We start from the raw sequence: 19,121 nt of genomic DNA, 5'->3' as shown, positions 1-19,121 counted from the left end.
AGTGAGGATCATGAATGACAGCCAGAGACTAGAGCAGGCAGAAGGCAAAGATGGCAGACCAGGCCTTGTGCCTTCTTTCCAGCTGTTCAGAGAGTGGGAAGAGAAAGTCCCTCAGGGAGGGGGCTGGGCCCAGTTGGAGTCTGGGTAGAAGACACTTTGAGTTTATTTGGACTCAAAGTAAAATCCTAGCAGCAGACTTTTGTTTTATACTTTTGGACTATGATGAGTTCCAAAGGGCCCCTGCACAAAAGAGGAAAACAGGCAGTGGGCTGCAGTGCCATGCTCATTCATGGGGGCAGGCAGGGGAGCTAGGAAGGTAACAGTTACGATGACATTTTATAGGCAAGGGCCAAATCTTTAGGTGAGCTTTTCTTTCCAAGTAAGGACCTCAGGATATTGCTATGTGCTGTATATACACTGTGTTACACCCACTACTGGCCACATGTATAACAAGATGAGCTGCTTGTTTGAAGGCACAGCACTTAGCCCCTTGGTAGTATCCCTCTAGCATCTGTCTGGCCGTCTTCACTCTTTCACCTGTAGATTTTCCTGTACAGGAGGTGCTACAATATTGCCAATGCTCACGTTTTTATTGCTAGTCTTGTAATACTTGTTTTTTCTTAAAGCCCCACCTCTGTAATAAAATAATAATAATAATAAACCAAAACCTGCAAGCAAACCTTATCTTTTCTCTTAAAAAAATAAAGTTTCTAGTCCTTGTGGATACCAGGAAAAGCTTGAAAATGTGATCCAAGTGCACCCTAAAGGCTCAGAAACTAGAGGACCAATAAAAAGACCCTGAAGTATAGAACTGAACTCCCACCGACTGTGTCATTTTCCAGCCATGTTCCCTATTTTCTGGAAGGGAATTCTGTTCAAGAGTACTGAGTATCTCAAAACAGTACACACTGTTCAGTAATGCACAAAAGGAAATTGACTGCGATTGATTCATTTCCTTTTATATTAATCTCTTCTCTGAGCTTATTGCAAAATCTGACCAGGATTGTTCTCTCTGTAGCTAGCTTCCTCCAGATCTTGAGACAAAAGACAATTGAAACTTCCCTCTGCAGCAAGCTCTTTACACAAGAACCTAACCTGCTTTATATCAATTTAATTTTGCATTTCTGCTCTTTGGTATGGCAACCCAAGGACCTAAAACAACCCTGCCTGAGTTTGGGTCACAAATGAAAACTAGATTGGTGACCTCATTTTATTCCTTACTGGACATCTGGCCACATTGTTAAATCTTGGCTCAGTAGGAGCACAGGCTGCCAGAGGGGCTGATAGGACTGTACACAGGTGTTGTTAGAATATCTCAGGGAGATTATGATTATAATAACAGTTGATGTGGCATTAGCACATTTCCTAGGGCGGTTGCTAGAGCTAGCACCAGTTCCTCTCTTTCACAGACACTAACATACATACCATTAAAACACTAAGATTGTGTACAGCCTGCATCATTTGTATCATTAAGGTCCAGAGCTGTGTTTTTGTAGCTGCATAAACTTAATGAACATTTGTTTCCAATCACTATTGCTTCCTTTGATAGAGTCAGCTGTGTTGGCTGCTTTCTACCGAACAGTGTAATGGAGTCATTGGCTAATCCATGCCACTATACCCAGTTATTCAGAATCTGTGCACCGGCCTAAATTTTACTCTCCCAGGGTATGTCTACACTACCCCGCTAGTTCGAACTAGCGGGGTAATGTATGCATACCGCACTTGCTAATGAAGCCCGGGATTTGAATTTCCCGGGCTTCATTAGCATAAGCGGGGAGCCGCCATTTTTAAATCCCCGCTGCTTCGAACCCCGTGTAGCGCGGCTACACGGGGCTCGAACTAGGTAGTTCGGACTAGGGTCCTATTCCGAACTACCGGTACTCCTCGTGAAACGAGGTGTACCGGTAGTTCGGAATAGGCACCCTAGTCCGAACTACCTAGTTCGAGCCCCGTGTAGCCGCGCTACACGGGGTTCGAAGCAGCGGGGATTTAAAAATGGCGGCTCCCCGCTTATGCTAATGAAGCCCGGGAAATTCAAATCCCGGGCTTCATTAGCAAGTGCGGTATGCATACATTACCCCGCTAGTTCGAACTAGCGGGGTAGTGTAGACATACCCCTACTGGTGCAATTTACATATAAATCTAAAACATGGGCAGTGACTGAGAACCTTACAGCAGAGTCCAGGAGGAAAAAAAAAACTAAGACCAGAAATCAAATAAAGCGTGATCCTCTATTACTCATGTTTGCTCTAAAATTTCAAATATGCATCTGTGTTGGCTCTGCTTATGGCAATTTGAGAAACATGATGTAAAAGTGTTTGAAGATGAGTCAAAGAAAATGATGCAGGCATGCACTCACACTCATGAAAATTATTGAATATGCTCTTTTATATACATGGTTAATGTGCTCCTGTGGGTGATCACCAAGCAGCGTACCTAATGCAAGAATTATTTCGGTAATGAACCTGGATATTGACTCTTCCCCAGGCATCAAGAGCCCCCTGTGCCAGTGGTATGGGCTGGGTTATGCTTGCTATACAGCCACTTTGAGCTAGCCTGCCCAGTGAAAAGAGCTGGAGTCCAGCAGTGAATTGGGCCCTTCAATTTGATTCCCCTTTCTGTTGTTTTATTACGTGATCTTAAGCATCTCATTAAACCTCTCTGTTCATCAGTAAAATAGGCATAACGTATACTTACCTCACAGGTAGGAAATGCAGATGAACCCGTTCAAGAAGCACTCTGAGGACCTCAGAGCCAGTGTACTATACCCCCGTGCCTACTTTACCTATATCACCAAGTCATTGCACAGTTTTATCCAGATGGCAGGGTCTACTTGATAGAGAGCTGTAGGGCTGAGGCTGTTGTGGATCAGGCTGGAAAGGAATTGACAAACCCTCTCCATTACAGGGGTGGGGACTTATAGAGATTATTGTAATTTGAGTACAATCTCTCCAGTCAGTGCTTAGCTTTCCCATCTCTCATTTAAAGAACTCCCTGAAAGTGTTTACAGCTGATCACTGTGTGCGTCAATGCAGGTGGGGCTATGTGAGAGAGACTAGTGATGTATGGGTCTGTCAGCTGTATACCTAACTGCCTATGCAGAAACATATTTTTCCCCACTTAGACTTCTGTCAAAGGAATATTTTCCCATATGTTATATGGAAAGGTTTATTCAGCTGTTACCACGCTATCTTGTTACTGTGTTTGTCCGTATGGGCTGGGCTGGGTCAGTGCTTTAATGGAACACTTCCATGAGACACAGAGGTGCTGCAAAAAATGGGGTTTCACTAGGTGGCACTCTATCCTATAAGTCAACAGTTTATTGCTGCACTTCCTGTCAGCTAGGTGAGGAATAAAATGAAGATGTGACTAATTTTACATGAGAAAAGGCATTAACCTAGATAGTTTAATCTAATTAAAGGTTGGGTACTTTTAGGATTTCTACCGATACCCTGTCCACCATGTCTTGTAGCTTCAGTTCTCATCATGTTCTCAACGGTCGCATAATGTTGTTGTTGTGTTGTAAAACAGCCAAAGTGTTCCAAACCCAAAGATGAGTGTGTTACTCCAGTGGTGAAATGATTCCTGTGGACTATGTAAGTATCTGATCACTAGAGCTCTGCAAATCCATGGATATCCACTTTATACTCACAGGCAACCGCATTTGTGAATGTGGATATCCGCAGCTCATTTTCTTGAATACGGATGTAGATATACATTTTGAATCTAGAACCCTTCAAAACTGCCGATATCCGCTATATATCCATGGGTATCTGTGTCCACGGATGTGTACATAGATATCTGTAGATCATTTTTGCAGATGTGGGTACAAATTTGGTATTCACACAGGGCTCTACTAATCAGTCTTTCTTGTCAGTTAAAATGACTCTTGCCATTTACTTAAATGGACACACGATCAGGCCTATATTTAGTTCAGTGCTCCAGAGTCCTTTAAGATAAAACCGGCTCTAGTAAGGCAATGATTTTTAGTGGTTAAAGGGATTAGAAGGCAGGAAATAGGTGTTGCTAACCTCAGCTCTGCTGCTAAATTGTCAGTTTGATAAGTCACACACTGCAAGGAAAACATGGCTCAAAAAGTTTAAATCAGGGCTGAATTTGGCCCTCTGTGCCATAGTTTCCCATTGTATAACAGGGGTTTATAATATGCACTCAACTCATAGCATCCAATCTGTGAGCAACTCAACAAACAAAATGAGTCCTTCTCTCTGCAAGGATAACTTCTATAGTTCATGCAATAGAATGGTGTGGTGGTGGGTTTGTGTGTGTCGCACTTATTTGCACAGGATCACATTTCACTGCAAAAGAGTATATCATGACAGAAACACTAGAAGGAGATGCTTTATGATAGCTGGAGGAGGAAATGTTAGAAATGTAACACAAACTGAAACTCACAACTAATGCTGAAGTTTACTAGGTGAAAGTTATTTCCTTCAAATAAAAATAAATCCAGGGCTTTAAGAAGCTGCCTACGTTCCTTTAACTTCAATAAAGAAGCATGGTATTATAACTAATTAGAATTCAGAGAGCAGCTGAATAAACTGGAAAAGGTCACACATGAGGGAGAAACATCAAGGTGAAACATAGGTGATAAAACTCACTAGAAGTACCTCCCTGGAATCAAAACAAAGCAGACCAGCGATCTCCCTTCCCAATCTGGAAAAAAGATGCAATTTCCCCACAAAAATATCACAATTTGATAGTCAATGCATAAATTGTACAGGGAAACAGAGGTGAAATCTGAGTCCTACTGCAGCCATTGTCAAGATTCTGACCAGGATTTCACCCCAGACCCTTTGAAGAACTTCCACACTATTTTCTCCTGCCCCTGAAAGCCCCTGTGGATCCCATATCCTAGTCTGAGAACTTCTAAATTAGAATGACCATTTCAGAAATTAAACTTATTGGGACAAAATGTGTGCATCCATTTCCATCCTCCCCCATCCCCATTCCAATTTTTCCTGTGGCAAAAGTTCCATTGACATCTATGAAACAAAAGGGAGTAAAAAACAAGTGAAAATTTTCAGAATATTGCCCATTGTAAGGGTAGCATGGTCTTCTGTGTGCAGTAAACCTGTACTTCCCCCTGCTTTTAAGCAGACCTGTCTTTTGAGAAAGATGTGTGTGCCATATGAGTGTGTGAAACATGAGATATGTCATCTGCCTGATGTGAATGCCCTTTGTGTAGCTCCAGTGGTGTAAAGGCTTAACACTGCTGGGAAATCCCAGACATAGGGAAAATCCTCAAGAGGTATAACATAAATATAGCCAGCTGTACATCATCCTCTGCCTGTCCAGCTAGCAGGGGGGCATACTGAGAGTCAGAGTATGCTTCATGCTTGTTGAGCCTGGACCAGAGGGACAAGCCTTTACACTACACAGGATTGTTTCAGAAAGCATAACTGGAGTAGCCTGTGGGTACTCTAATCTGTACTCCCCACAATTTGGGAGAATGGAAAGGTGCAGTCATGCCACCCCCTCACCTCTGATGGTCCAGCAGGTTTCTGGAGCACTTGCATTCCAAAGAGGACCCAGATTTATAAGAGAATTCTGAGATTTGAGTGTCACTGAGTAACAGCAAACAACTACTGTATGTTTTTTCACAGAGGAAAAGGCTTCCCTTCAGCTAGAAATGCATGGGCTTTTAAAAATTATCCCCTCCCTTGGGAATTTAAATCATTTGTTCAAGAGGGAGGAGAATGTTTGTTTTATGAGACTCAGCGAAGCTGGAGGAAATCTAAAACATAAAATGGGGGACAGCTTCTGAAATGTTCCAAAAAGCTAAAGTCCAGAGGAGTTCTCCAACTGTGCGGGATGGTAATTTAGGACTCTTCTATGTAGGTAAATCGTAATGTGTAACATCCACAGCCCACCTATTCTTCTGTGCCAGCTCTCTATGAGAAATACAGTGATATACAGTCTGTGCGGTCCTGACCTACTCGCTCAAGCTCAGAACCGAGGGGCTGGAGAGCTTCGGCAAGTCACGTAAGTGACCGTGCCTCAGTTTCCCCACCGGCAAAGCGAGGAGGGTAACGGGCACCTCCCGAGGTGGGAGGCAGCACTGAGCTATGCAAACTGATGAAGGGGCTGGACGCCTTTTGATGAACTCCCCTGTTCAGCTCTTGAATGCTCCATGCCTGCGAAATGCACCAACTTGGAGCCCGTTCCGCGCCCCCATCCAGGCTCCCCGCGACGTCCCCTCCTCCACGCGTGAACTGCTGCCGCCCAGGCTCCCTCCTCCCCTGGCCAGGGCCGCGCACCCATTGGCAGCCGCGAGCTCCTGGGCACCCAGCCCGTGCAATCAGAGCGGCCTCCCGCTTCACCCCCGCACCAGGAGGAGGAGGAACCTGGGGGGGGGGGGGGTCAGACCCCCTCCCTCCCTCCCTCCGAGGGGGCGCATGCGCCGTGGTGCAGGACTTGCTCCTAGGACCAGCCGAGGGAGGGAGCCGCCGGGAGCCGCCGCCTGTTGCACCAGCGTCCCGTGCCGCCAGCCATTGTCCCCGTCCCCTGCTGCCGCTGCAGACGAAGCAGCCCCGCTCGCGGGGTGAGTGAGCGAGCGAGTTTGCAGGAGTTGGAGGAACTTGAGGGAAGTGCGGGCGGGGGGGGTGGGTTTGCAGGGCTCCCCCCTCGGCAGAGCCCTCCAGTTACTGCCGAGCTGGGAGTCGGGGTGCCCCTCCTGCTGCAGTGCACGGGGGAGCCCTTCCAGCTGCCGCGCTGAGGGGTCGGGGCCCCCGGCTCGCTGCGGAGAAGCGGCGGGGGGTGCAGGGGCCCCTGTGGGGGCGAGGCGCCCCCCTCCGGCCGGGCTACGGGCAGCGCCTGCCTGCTCTCGGGGGCTGGAGTGGGGGGGAGTGAAGGGTCGTTCCTGCAGTTCTGCTCCTGTTGCTTCCTATCCCCTGCGTGGGGAGAGGCCTCCTGCCCCCGCTCCCCTCATTGTTCCGCTATCCTGCCCCCCCCCCCCCAGGCCTCTGGCATTTGGGGAGGGAGCCTGTAGAAAATGCACATGGAAGTTTACCTCGCGCTCCCCCCCCCCCGGGGGGGGGGCTTTCCCCAAGCACTGAACCCTCCAGCCCCGGGCTGTTCTCTTGGCAACTTTGTGTCTTCCACGAGCTGCGTAAGGGCGATTGCTGAGAGGCTCAGAGCCATGGTCCCCCTCACAGGTCACTACTGGATCGGACAGACCTCGGCTGGGCTGCGGATTTTCTTCCCCCTCTTCCTCGTTTTTCTTTCCTTTGTTTCTGCTTTTGCTAATTGCAAACATACTTTATTGTGCCCTAGCCCGAAACACTTTCCCCTCCGCTCTAGTTTGTGCTTCGCGACCTACCAAGTTCTCTAGAGTAGTTTGAGCTCAGTAGTTAAATCCCTCTTATTTTGAGGAACGGTTAGGCGTGGGGGAGAGGAATGTGAGCCTTGAAAGCCATTTGTACTGATACATTAACAAATTGCAGCTTCCTAAACTTTTTTATCCCTGGTTTGTGTGCACCTGGGAGGAGTGTTCGGGTTGTAAAATAAACGTCCTGTGAATGGAAATCACTGGTGTTGTGACCTGAAATGCTTAATTTCAGTTTAAGTAATACTGTCAGATTACATTTAATAGCTCCACTTTATTTCAGGGAAAGTAATCTAGATGCTAAATACAATCTATGATGATGTATGCAAGATTGTCATTGATTTCTTGCTATTGTAATATTTGTGTTTACATGAACCTCTGAAATTATTGTGTGTGGGGGGGCAAGGGGGGGCCGGGTTATTGCTAGAGACATGCTTCATGTTTTTATTCAGAGGTTTTTAAAAGACACTGCACATCTATGCTTGTTTGTATAATTAAATAGTCTATGGAATTCCTGAGCAAGGGTCACAGAAATGCTGCTATTTCTTAACCTTTTAACTGTCAGGGTTTATTAATCCACCTTCTGTGTCCATGTTATCCCCACAGGTCATACAAAGGAATTGGGATTAGTAGAGACCATTTTTTCTGACCTTTTTAATTGCTTCTACTGCAGCGTCTTTACAGTGCTTCACTGTGTATCTTTTCATTCTTGTATTCAGGCTATTTTCATAGTGATTTTATAGGAGCATACTGTACTAATTCTAGTTATGTCACCTTAGAGATGCCCAGATGTTGTCTCAATAAAAAACATTATAAATATGATAGTAAAACAGTAGCATCTGTAGACTACCTAGTTCTTCAGTCAACCGTGAAACTTAAAATAAATAGGAGATATGTGATGCAGTAGAAATATGTTAAACACGTAGACTATAAACCAAGTTTAGACAATTGTCCTGAGTTGCGGTGAATGTCTTATGTGCTGAGAGTTATGGGTAATGTAATGTAATAGTTTTTTAAGGGAGAAAAAATGGCATGGTTTCTGTTTACCTAGTAACCCCATGGAGCTTGAAATCATTCCTTCTCTGGATTTTTTTTCTTCTGTTTCATACACACAGCCAATTTGTTAGGGTTGCTAAGGTGAGTTAGGCTCTAGATATCCTTTTTGAAGTAATAGATTAATGAATCATTTAATGGAGTGGGTGTTTTTGTATTTCTTCTGTTACAAGAGCATCTGAGAGCCTCACTAACTTTACTGAAGTTGGCTTGGCAACATCTCCGAGGCAGGAGATACTATTGCTTCCCCAGGTATAGAGGTGAGGCACTGACAGAGAATGAGTTGATCACAGTCCCACAGGAAGTCTGTGGCAGAGAGCAGAATTGAATGCATTTTGCCAGTGCTCTTACTACAAGACTAGCCTCCCCTGTTCTAGTTTTTCTTTTTCTTCTTCCTCTTATATCCTGTTACACAATGAACTTTCCCAAGGAAACTAGTCAGGCAGATTGTGGGCTCACCAATCAGCTAGCCTGGCTGTGTTCCCTTAAAGAACCTTAACTAGAGTATCTTCCTATGTATCAAATGCATCTTTTAGCATCTTATCAGATCATGCTTTATGATGTGGTTATTATTTTGCATGTGCATGCTCAGCTTGCCAACACTATAATATTCTGCATGTCATTTTTATGTAGATGGGTATTGGCCAATACAGGCAAATGTGACTAATGGTTTTGTGTGTCTGTTGGGATACCACATACAGTTAGAAGAAGGGGAGGATACAGTGGTTCAAGTGCTAGTCTGCTACATGAGACCTGAAATCAAATCTCTGTTCTACCACCGATTTCCTCTGTGACCTTGCTCAGGTCCGATAGACTCCTTGTGCTTCAGTTCTCCACCCATAACATGGGGATTATAGCACATCCACATTTCACACCCTCATTGGGAGGGTAAACAAAGATTCTGAAGGGGACATTTAGACATGTTCCCTCTAATCTTTTCCATGCATGCATGGATTTTTTTCCTTCCATGTGCAGACTGCACATAAAAATTTACTGAGCCATGTGTGAATGTGCACTACCAGTAGAAATAGAAAACCTAGCTGTAGGTACTCTGTTAATCAATCAGCTGGGAGGCATTTGAATCTCTCCTGAACCACTGCACACACACTCAGCTTACAAGGAACACTGTGAGTGGGGCCTGCTTTTTCAGGCACTTGCTAAGAGTTGGGCCTCTCTTAAGGGGCCTTCAGTTGGACACCACAAATCATTAGTGACTTCAAAAAATCCCAGTCATTTACTGCCTTGCTTTGTTTATGATTGAGAGCATGCTAACAGTTGATCCTGAGCGGTGTCAAGCACTCAGAACTCCAGAGTTTGGGGATGCTAACCCTCTTAGTTCACATGCCCATTACATTCTTGGTATCTCTGCTAAAGTTGATACTTGTATTATGGACACCTGGGCTATATCTAAACTCGCGGCTTCTTGTGTGAGAGATATGCAAATGAGTAAGTGTGGAATATTGCTGAGCCTCATTTGCATACCTAATGAGCCGCCATTTTTGCAGAAGAGGCTCTTGCGCCAGAAGGAGCTGTCTACACTGCCCCTTCTTGCGCAACAAAAACCCTTTTGTGCAATGCCGTTATTCCTGAAAATAATCAGCATAGTGGCATTGTGCAAGAGGGTTTTTGTTGCGCCACAAAGGGCAGTGTAGACAGCTCCTTCTGACGCAAGAGCCTCTTTTGAACAATGACGGCTCATTAGGTATGCAAATGAGTCTCTGATATTCCACGCTTAGTCTCATTTGCATATTTCTCGCGCAAGAAGCCGCGAGTGTAGACATAGCTATGGTGGCTGGGACCTGGATTTAGAGGTCTAAATCCATCACTGATTTGCAGGGTGAACTTGGAGCTGTGACATGTCATGGGAAGGCTGTGTACACCATGTTTTGTCCCCTGAGCTTTGCAGTCTCAATCCACTTCTGTGACACTCCCTACCGTTACAGTAGAGGGAAAAGTTGTTATCTGTGTTCCATATAAGCTGAGCGCTTGGGCAGCTGCTTGGGAGAGATTGAGGTGTAGCCCAACTGATTAGCAGTGACCACAGCTGTCAGCATGTGTTTCTATTGGTGGTGCGCATTCGCACATGCCTTGGTGACCATAACGAAATTTATTCCACAAATAGATGGAAAAAAGTTTAGAGGGAACGTTTCTTGTTACTCAGGTGTGTGAGTATGGTTACTTCAGATTAATGGTGGTGGTTGGGGCAACTCTATAAAGCTAGTACTTTAGCAGATGATTGAGAAGTACAAACTACAGTAAAACTAGACCCTGTCATCTGCTTCAGAATGTCTGTTTGCATTCAGGTGAAACAAAACCAAATGTTGACCAAAGACAATATGTTTTCAGAACACCTTATTAAAGAGGAGAAGACCATTATGCCTCCTGCTTGTTATCCTTTTCCAGTAAGTGACCATCTATTAAGAACCTGTGTTCTGGAAAAAGAAAAGATGCAACTGTCCAAAGAAAATGGAAACCTTCCCAATACATGAGTGCCTGGCCAATAAACTTGTGCTTCTGTGCTATTCATTGATTTCTTCACTCTTTTCAAATTAAATGGGCCTTTGGACAAAGTACTAACTCTTCTTCCTTTCCATCTTCCAGTGTATTTTATTTACTTCTTTTTAGTGCAGTTTCTACTACTGACCAGAATACAGCTTTTTAAGAGGTACCTCCTGCTAAGTGTTTGGTAGTGAATTTCACATAGTTTGGGCTGGACTCCCATAAGTGTCATTATTCATCAACAGACATATTCTCTATATTTGACTGGGTGCTTGCTCATCAGAATTTTTTTTTTAACTTCATGGAACATTTCAACTCTTGTCAAAAAAAAACATTTTGTTTTGCAAATCCTGTCATAGTGCCTCATGGGAGTTGTAGTTTGGCAGTCTTAATCTCCTTTCTATGGGGGAAGGATGTCTTGGCTGGACTACATCTCCCAGGATGCACCATGGTCTCCATTCTTTGTAGGATGCTGTGATACCTCATGGGACTCTCTGGCCATGGTTCAAAGGAGTTGGCTTCCAGCTGGGGAACCCAGCCTGTAGAAGATAATGATAGGAAGAGGACCCTAAATCACAACTCTGAGGAAGCACCAGGGCAGCCTTTAATAATCTATATCTATGGTTATAATCTAGAATTATATATTGGATGTTGGTCTTTTATGAAAAGCTGAAACTCTTTGCAAAGAATCTAGCATAACCAAATGCCTAACTTTTTGTTGGAAAAATGATGTGGGCAGAAAAATTATAGCTATGCCCTATACTTCCTGAATAGTCTGCCACTTAATGTTTCTCATGTCATCACTCAGAGCCAGTCTTCCTGATCATTGCAGATGATAGCAAAAACCTTGAGATAGGTAAGAAAAGGACTCTTTATAAGCTGTCTTTTTTTCCCGTGAGTTGACCTTTATGTGGCTTTGGAAGGCAGTAACCCTCACTTTAAAGTGTTCCTTTGGCTAGTGATAAGGAAGTATTCTGACAACATTCCAGAACAAATATTTACATAATCAACCTGTTGCTACATTTAATTCATAGAACACATCTTCCCCTCCTCCCCCCCTGCTGCAGCACGTTATATCTATTTACTTCTTTTTAAGAGTGTGACTTTTGCTTTGACTACACAATAAAATTGCAACTACATTTTCTAATTCATAGTGTTGCAACTATAAATCCAGTTAAGTTGCAGCCTCTTAGTGTTTCCATATATTTGTTCAGAAGTGTATAATAGTTGAATTGTTCTCAGCAAATGAATCTCAGACTCAAAAGTGTTGTCTTAACTGGAAAAATACATCCTTTACCATGTTAACATTTGTACATGACAAAATGTGTAGCATAGTCAGGCATTTATTTTTTATGTATTAGGATCTAATCTATCTAATCTATCTAACTAACTAACTAACAAGAGAGACTGGATGCTGGAGAGTGAGTAACTTCCAGCAAAATATTGGCAAGATTAAAGGGAGTTAAACTGAAGTAATACAAATTTCTAAAGGGCAACTTAACAGTTCCAATTCTAAGCTGCAATGAAGCTGACCTGGGGACAGTTCCAGAGATCTTTGAGATGGGGGGCCTTGTGATCTTAGCATGTTGATTCTGGAGGCACGGCAGGTGATTACTTTTTGCTGGGCACCATTCCAGAGTAGTCCCAGAAACAGTTCTAGTTAATTGTGTGTTGCAACAGTTCCCTGTCCAATAGCACAGAATATCTGGAGCCACATCTTCTATGCCTGGGTGCTATTAAGGGGACTGTGCTACTGTGGAATCACTCTTGTGGTTGGAGAGGTCTGCCAGAACCATGGGCCCTGCATAACTTGACAGCTTGTACGCAGATGCATTGGCAGATGTCAGAGTTTAAGATTAGGTTGGTACTTTGTCTTGTATAATTTTAATTCATAGAATAATCCCGTCCTTTAGAAATGGTGTATGTTAATTTTTCTCCTTTAAGGCAGTCTGAGATCCCTATTTCTGCATTTATATTTTCTTTGGTTTTCTGCCTTCTATAAACATCAGTAATTCCTCTTTTCCACACCATCTCACTTTTTCCAAAATTAGCTAGCTCGCCTTCCATTCCAAAAATAACTTTTCTGTGCTGCTGTCGTTATCACGTTAATAATAAATTCCTTCCCAAATAAATGTTCCTGCCCTTCTAATGTGGGAGAATAACTCTTGGCAATAGCAGACATAGTGAGTTATCTTGCAACTCTTTCTCACCTGTTTATGCCTTGCATGACTTATCCCGTTGGTTTGCATGGAACTGCATGAATGATGGGGGATTACTCACATAAGTAGGAATTGCAGGACCAAGGCAGCCAGAGAGATCCACTTCAGATGTTCTTATGGGTTCGTTTAAATTAAACACATCTGCTGAGAAATGTTTAGCTGGCATCAATTCACGTTTAAACTTTCAAGCATTTGCAAATTTATTTCTATAACATAATAATAGAATAAGAAAAATTCTAAATGTTTGGTGCGGCTTGCCAAAACATATGCCTGTAGCTCCTGACAGCTTCTGATCTTCATTAGCCTGGCTCCTGGGCCTTGACTTGGTGGCCAGTCAGGTTTGTGGAGAATGTTAAACTGCATCAGCCTCAGAGCAGCAATTTTTGGCTTGAAGTTTTCCCAAATGTATGTTTGCTTTCTACACCCCTCTTACAGAGGATATGTAAAGTTTGCAACATGAGTACTTTTATATAGAGAGGAGCTTGTTGCAGTGCCAAATTCCACTCAACGTTTATCCAATATTGGTGGGAATTAGAGACTTTTCTCTTAAAGTACTTAATCATGTTATTACTTTGTCTTTGAGGGAGAGAGAAAAAAGATGACCCTTTATATCTAGAGAAGGAGGGGATTGTTGATATGACCCATTCTTTATAGGGTTGATATATTGTGGCCCTTTTAGAGTACAGATTGTGGTATTTAGTCTTATACCAGGGCTACCATAGAATTCTTAGTGTGCTCACATCAGAATTCTGCATGTAGTGATTAGGGATGTAAAATCTCTGTTAACGTTTAATTGGTTAACTAGCTATGTTTAACCCATTAACCAATTAAACTGGTGTGGTGGGGAGTGCGGTGGGCTTCACAGGGCAGGAGCAACCCTCTGCACATGGTGGTGATGCTTACTGGTTAACCATTCAAATGCCATGCTTTTATCAACCTAGCCTATTGCTGTTCAAAACAGTAAGCATTTGTAAAACCTGTTGCACGCTTTACAACCTCATCTAAGTTCTTAAATCCAATGCTTTTGGCAAAATTAATCAGGAGGGTAAATGTCTCTTTTATTCAGTGTGGCTCTGCATTCTGTACTTTAGCTGCTTTATAAAATTCAGTGTTATAATTAGTAAATCCCTTACTAATAAGTATTATACTATACCAGAGCTGTTCTAAATGATGATCTGTCTTTTAAATAAAAATACTGACTCCACCTTTACTCCTTTATGGACTATCATACACGTGATGGCATGTGTGCTGGCTGGGTTCATCTTATTATTGCCATTACTCTTGTGAATTTAGGGATGTCCAATAGAACCGGGAGCATGGGCAGTCTTTTTTGAGAGGGCGGTAGAATGTTGCTGTGAGCCTTATCAGAGGGGTCATTTTGTCTGATGATGGTCTAATTGTTTGCATGCTAATTCTAAACCATGAATAAAGGAAATGGACCATGTTTGGGATGCATCTTGGTATCTGAAGTGCTGCTCTGAAAGTGAATCCAGTTCTGTTGATGAAAGTGTCATATGTACCATAGTATTCAGCTTTACCCAAGCATTTGCCTGTTTTCTCAACATCAGAGTAAACTTTGTGGTTTACTATTAAGGAAAACAGAATTGGTTGTGTGCATGTGTGTGTTTGTGTTTGGCTGTGTGCATGTGTGCAGAAAATATAGGCTTAATGAAGTGGAAGGACTGCTCACTATGGCCTTTGCTTTTGAATTGCCTCTGGGATACTGAGACCGCATGAAATACATATTTGTGATTGGAATAACTAATATTTGGATGGGGATGGGCAAAGGGGGAAGTGCTTTTGTGGGCAAGAGGGGAATTGAGAGTTTTTGGAGAATTATTCTTACCCTAAAACTATTAATTCATCTGTCATGATTCTGCATTGTGGAAGTCTTGGTTTTGTTTTATTTTGTTTTTTTGACTAAGCTGAAACACTGTCTGAATTACTGGATAGTGGGTTTTTACAATCTAAAGTGGCTTTCAGCTGTACCTCATTAGAGACTTACCTTATAGTAAGTCTGGAGATCCCCATAAAATTCCATGAAAGGCTGAATTGAAGGACTTCTAGTACTTTGAACAAAAGGGATCAGAAATTACCATAAGCATTCATTGTGTAGCCTATATGTAGATTTTTTTTTTTTAAAAAAAATTGTATCCTGCAGTTGTAAACATTCCAGCTTAGCTTGGAGGATAACAAGGAGATAGTTCATACTCATAGAGATAACATGGTACTCTTCATCTCGAAGGGGATCCCAAAGTGCTTTACAAACTCTTTGTTTATCTCTTGCTTGCAGTACAGGAAGCAACCATTGTGCTGGGGCTCCTGGGTGTTATGGTAACAGAAATAATAACTGCCACTCCACATACTGCACAATGATGGGAACAGAAAGCTTGGCCATAACTATTGACAATTTCTGGTGCTAATAAAAAAAATATTTGTAGATCTTTAATGTTCTTGGATCCCCCTTCCCTTCTTTTGGTGTCATTTAAAAACACTCACTTACAATGGGCTTAAATTGCAGCATGAGAGGCTTAGGTTGGACATTAAGAATGGAAATAAATTGCCTAGGGAGGTTGTGGAAACTCCATTGTTGAAGATTTTTAAGAGCAGGTTAGAAAAACACCTGTCAAGGATGGTCTAGGTAATACTTAGTCTTGTCATGGGTGACGGGGACTGAACTGGATTGGATGACCTTTTGAGGTCCTTTCCAGTACTACAATTCTATGATACTCCACTTACCTACCTGGAAATGATGTGAACGGGCCCTGTTGTGATTTGTTATCACAACTTATTCATAAATGATCTGGAGAAAGGGGTAAGCAGTGAGGTAGTAAAGTTTGCAGATGATACCAAACTGTTTAGGATAGTCAAGACAGAAGCAGACTGTGAGGGACTCCAAGAAGATCTCACCAAACTGAGTGATTGGGCAACAAAATGGCAAATGAAATTTAATGTGGATAAGTGTAAAGTAATGCACATCGGGAAAAATAACCCCAACTATACGTACAGTATGATGGGGGCTAATTTGGCTACGACAAATCAGGAAAGAGATCTTGGAGTTATTGTGGACAGTTCTCTGAAAACTTCCACACAGTGTGCAGCGGTGGTCAAAAAGGCAAATAGGATGCTAGGAATTATTAGGAAAGGGATAGAAAATAAGACCCAGAACATCTTACTGCCCCTGTATAAAACTATGGTATACCCACATCTTGAATACTGTGTACAGATGTGGTCTCCTCACCTCAAAAAAGATATTTTGGCCTTGGAAAGGGTTCAGAAAAGGGCAACTAAAATGATTAGGGGTTTGGAACGGGTCCCATATGAGGAGAGGCTAAAGAGACTGGGACTTTTCAGTTTAGAAAAGAGGAGACTGAGGGGGGATATGATAGAGGTCTATAAAATCATGAGTGGTGTGGAGAGGGCTGATAAAGAAAAGTTATTTATTAGTTCCCATAATAGAAGAACTAGAGGACACCAAATGAAATTAATGGGTAGCAGGTTTAAAACTAATAAAAGGAAGTTCTTCTTCACACAGCGTGTTGTCAACCTGTGGAACTCCTTGCCAGAGGAGGCGGTGAAGGCTAGGACTATAATAGAGTTTAAAGAGAAGCTGGATAAATTCATGGAGGTTAGGTCCATAAAAGGCTATTAGCCAGGGGATAAAATGGTGTCCTTGGCCTCTGTTTGTCAGAGGCTGGAGAGGGATGGCAGGAGACAAATCGCTTGATCATTGTCTTCGGTCAACCCTCTCTGGGGTACCTGGTGCTGGCCACTGTTGGTAGACAGGATACTGGGCTAGATGGACCTTTGGTCTGACCCAGTACGGCCGTTCTTATGTTCTTATGTTGTTCCTCTGGGTCAGAGGAATCCAGGTATGCCTGAGACTTGTCATTAAACATGTCATTAATCATATGTTTGGATTATATGGGGATGCTGTCAATTCAGCTCTCAACTCTGTTGTTCCAGCTACTGTTCTTCTACTGTGCCTATCGCTGTAGTATCATGGAGCTTTCTAGTAGTGCATTTAGTGATGTGCTTAACATCTGTCAAGTGGAGTTTATTCTGTCTTCATGGGCAGAAGTTTGTCTTGTTTTGGAAATGGTGGGGTGTGTGCCTGTGTGTGTATTTTAAGGAAGACATGATGAAGAAGTGTACCGGGGCATGGAAGGTGATGAATTTTGTCATGGTATCACTGGGCAATTCATTCCACAATCTTGGACTGGCCTCTGAGACTGCTCTGTTGTAGAAAGTTAATTTGTGCTTGAGGAGTGTACATGTAGATCGTGGTTTCCATCCTGGAGCTTTAGTCAAAGTTTTTGACACCTTGGAGCCTAGCACATGGAGTGTAACTTTGAAGATAAGGCCCAAGACCTTGAACTTCTGTGGGAAGCCAATGTAGGGAATGGAGATTGACTTGATGTGGTTCCAGTAGCTCATGTTCGTGACGAGATGTGTTGATGCCTTCTTTACCAGTTGGACTTAAGCGCTGATAGTTTAACTTTAGGCATATTGCATTGCTCTAGTCTACTTGAGAGATGACAAAGGCATGAGTGTGCAAGGCTAGGTCATCATCTGTCTAGCACAGGATGCAGTCCCTAGGCAACTGGAGATGATAGGAAGCTTTACAAACAGTTGCTATGTGACAGCTTAGCATTTGCAACCACTCTGCACCCTGCTCCTAAACTGCAGACTGAATTGACTCATTGGATGCATTATTTTAACCAAAGTAGACTGTATTGGGGATGCAAATGCTGCAGAGTTTTTCTGCTGCCCATTAGCATTACTCACTGCTTGCTCTGGTTCAGCTTCAACCAGCTGTTCTTCATCCATGAGTTGATTTTTGTCAGTTTGGTAGGAGTGGAATGGTGGTGAAGAGTGCAGAGAGCTGTGTGTTGCTCTATGCTTGATTCAAGGTGCTCATTTACTAATTCATGCAGGGAACTTACTCATAGTTATCACAATGGGCGACAGCCTGAATGCAGTTTTCTGACTCAGTGGTTTGTGCCCATTCCTGCTAAGGAATGTGTGTAATATCAGCGCAAACCTTGCTGTTGAAGTGTTGGCTCTTTTTCACCTATCTGCATAAACTGTGCGATAAGACTGTCAGCAGGAAAATAAGTTGTCTTACCTCCCTCCCCCCGCACAAGTATATAATGGTTCAAAAGTCAGGAAATTAATCAAAGTAAAGTTTGCTCATGTGTTTTTAGCTGGTAGTGTTTGCTGTGGGGTTTTTGTTTGTGTTACAGCCCTAATGTTTAACTAGTTTTGTGTGGGCCTTTCTTTTTTGGAGAGATTTTATTATTTCATCCATCTGTTTAGAGGTACAGGTTCTGCCCATTTCTGATAACTGTGGAAGTATTTTCCCAAGGGAACAGAAGAGAAAAAGAAGATTATGGGGAAACACCAAAGGGGAAATAAAATAGAATAAAATAAAATGCACTAAGGTTCATTATAAACTTGCTACTTTCCTTCCAAAAGTCCTTGAGCTCTATGAGAACTTTGTAGAACTTCTTGCATTTCAGATTCACTTTGTCTGAGATGCTCCCTCTGAGTATAGAAAGGGGGTTGTCAGATAGTTGGCATTTAAATATGAAGATGCCGCTATTAAAAATACATCTCATGTGACCTAGACTTCTTGGATGCAGTACATTATACTCAGTAGTTCCCAAGTTAATTAGCAATGTAAGTTAATGTGCTTTGTATCAAGTTTCTTTTAAAAACAATTGAGCTGGTGAATGTTGCCCAGAAACTGGAAACTTAAATCTTCTCTGAATCAGGTGAAGCGTAGAAAAGTTAATGCAGTTTCTTGCTTTCTTTACAGAATTCTGACTTGGGGGGAGAGAGAACATTTCTCAGAGTCCTCTCCATGCCCATCCATTGCTTGGTTTCTGCTGGATCTGTTAGTAATAGTAGCTGTGATTGGTGACTTTGTGTATGAACAACTGCTCAGTAGACTGAAATGATCAACCCATTTTACTTGTTTCTCTTGTACATCCCTTCAGAGG

General features: G+C 42.9%; 1 protein-coding gene across 6 annotated transcripts in view; it reads left to right on the top strand.

The window, feature by feature from the left end:
* Positions 1 to 6,416: 6,416 nt before the first annotated feature.
* The window catches only part of AKAP13 (A-kinase anchoring protein 13), a 378,791-nt gene continuing 366,086 nt past the window's right edge, over positions 6,417 to 19,121 (top strand). For all 6 annotated transcript variants that reach the window (XM_075897025.2, XM_075897027.2, XM_075897026.2 and 3 more), the window contains exon 1: positions 6,417 to 6,562. The gene's annotated coding sequence lies outside the window, so the exon portion shown is untranslated. The remainder of the gene's footprint in view (positions 6,563 to 19,121) is intronic.

This window comes from Pelodiscus sinensis, chromosome 14 (genome assembly GCF_052426305.1).
Source record: "Pelodiscus sinensis isolate ZL-2025 chromosome 14, ASM5242630v1, whole genome shotgun sequence".
In the NCBI taxonomy this organism is placed as follows: Eukaryota; Metazoa; Chordata; order Testudines; family Trionychidae; genus Pelodiscus; species Pelodiscus sinensis.
This window is presented reverse-complemented; position numbering and strand designations above follow the sequence as displayed.